Consider the following 2,672-nt stretch of genomic DNA (forward strand, 5'->3'; position numbering starts at 1 on the left):
CAGCAGCAGCAGCAGCACCAGCACCAGCAGCAGCACCAGCACCAGCAGCAGCACCAGCAGCAGCAGCACCAGCAGCACCACCAGCAGCAGCAGCAGCAGCAGCAGCACCACCACCAGCAGCACCAGCAGTCTGTAAACACGTGGTGAGACACCAGAGGAAGATCTCAGGCCACATCAGAGCAGTTTTATTCTCTCTTTCATAAAAAGGAGAGAATGACAAGTGCTGCAGTGCTGTGACTCATTCTGGTGGAGAGCAACCTTTACAGTCACTATGGGGATTGTACAACCAAACACACACACACACACACGCAGTCACATATACATTTGCTATCGTGCATGCTGTTTATGCAACAGGAGGGATTCGCACCCACATATATCAGATATTTTGTTTGACTTTGCTGTGTGAGCCAGTATTCAGATTAAAATAGTCATAGCTTGACGTCACCATTCTTTGGAGAAGGCTGAATAAGGAAGGATCACACCGGACTGTCATATGTTACGGGCAGGGCAACGGCACGGATAACAGGGACTGAAATATATCTGTCACACAGAGCGACAAAAACTGGCAAGGTCAAGTTAGATTTATAATCGTGTTCGTATCATCTGTCGTATCATCAGATTCTGTACAACTTCTGTACAACTGCTCGTGTATAGACAACGTTAAAAGTTTAACTGAGGCGAAATGGCAGCCCTGTGGTTCAGGTGCATACCTCATAACTGTGATCTCCGGCTGGGGTATGTTATCGCCTCTGTATCTTCACACTGTGAATGTCAAATAAAGGCAAAAAAAAAGTTATGATCTTTGGCTTCTTTTGTTAAAGGAAAAAGGAGCTTTGTAGATACTGTAAACTTCACGAAGTAAGGAATCAAAAAGAGCATTGTTTTGGTATTTGGTACTAAAGCTCTATTGCATCTAGTGCGATATCTAGTGAAAAAAAAAAAGAAAAAAAAAAGGTCAAAAGGTCAATAAAGGTCAATAAAAGGTCAATCTGCAAACAGAGAGTCAGTGCGGCTCCATCCACTCCAGACTGTTGACAAAGCCCAAACAAATCATTTTCACACTCATATGTTTTATGTTTAAAATTGTAAATTGTCCCTTGGGAATAAATTCAATTTACAATGATATTAGAATTTAGATTTTAGATTCTATTTGTTTATTTGTATATATTAGAGCAGTGGTTCTCAAAGTGGGGTTGGGGACCCCCAGGGGTCCTTGGGAAGGTTCCTGGGGGTCCCCAGCAAAGCTGGAAATATTTTATGTTCTCTATAGTTCCTTCAGTAAGTAATACAATGACAGAATGTAAGAGTATTTATGTCATGGGTTTCAAACATTTTCTGTTGTAATAAAACATCTAACAGGGGAAAATTGTATCAAATGGGAGCCGTGGTCTAATTTGTGTCAGTTTAGGGGTCATGAAAAAGTTTGGGAACTGCTGCATTAGAGTACAGTACATAAGAGTTGCCTATGTGAATGCATGTGATAATCTTTATAACATTTGATCAGACTGATGATGACTTGTTGTTGTACATTATCAGCCGATTGTCTCTTCAGCTGCTCCTGAATGAACCTGAGCCCACCACGTATCTGCATCCTGGACCTATAGATGCTTTACATCAAAGGCCAGTGAATGACGAAAATGTGCTGTTGTTATGATCCTAACAGCAGCACAGGAGTTGGTGTGCATCTGGTGAAGCCGGTGAAGTTCTCCAGCGCCGCTAAATCGTACAATGTTCCCACCTACATGATGCATGAGTGAATGAGTCACCGGTACATTTATGGCACACATAGAAACCATCCACCTCTTCCCCCTGGATTATTAGAAGTGCACTATAACTCACAAGGGGCACCAATCCTGCACTGCACGTGTCCTGTCAGTTATGTGATAAAAAAAAATATTGAATATGCTTCCCATATTATAGGTTTATTGTAAATATATACTCATTATTCATACCAGTACAAAGTATGCTGGCCCCATGCACAACATTTGTATCAAAACTTTATTCAGTAGACCCAGTTCTGGAGTAACATGCTTTTGTATTTTTTCTTTTTCTAAGTTATGTTGTAACACATATCATCATTCCAGGCGTCCAGATTTCATCTTTCATGCAGTTTTACAATGAGCTGCATTTCTGCTCCTGCAAGACACGTCCAACAAGTATCCCAAATCATGCTCAACCACTTATGGGGGAAAAGAGGGCAGATCTGACATAAGAGCCACTAGCTGCTCATGTTGCTGCAGAAGGAAGGAGTGTAAGACAGTTTTATGATCGTGACAGCAAGCAGGACTTCAGTGTATGTTTTGGAGGTGGATTGATCAGTGATGTGGACACTGCTTAAAAGAGAGAAGGTGATGGTGTTAAGTTTCTGACAACACAGTTTAAAAGCAACATTAAAAGGCCAGTTCACCCAGTTTACACAAAAAAATAAAACTTCCCACTTGCCCCTAGTAGAGGTATTTAGACTTGCCAAGATAGATATGAAGTATCTGTCTCTGAGATTTCTGCCTCCACCTCAAGACCTCCCAAACATTTAAATATATATATTTAAAAGATTTTGACTGCAACATATTTTTTCAATTTCTGTTTCAACTACAATCTGCTGAAGACATAAGAGCCTTTAAAAACTTGACAGCTTGGTAGGTCGACTATTGCGCAACCCCCCTCCCCCCCCC

This window comes from Seriola lalandi, unplaced genomic scaffold (genome assembly GCF_002814215.2).
Source record: "Seriola lalandi dorsalis isolate HSWRI2012SDOR001 ecotype SW California unplaced genomic scaffold, Sedor1 jcf7180002054406, whole genome shotgun sequence".
Taxonomy (NCBI): Eukaryota; Metazoa; Chordata; class Actinopteri; order Carangiformes; family Carangidae; genus Seriola; species Seriola lalandi.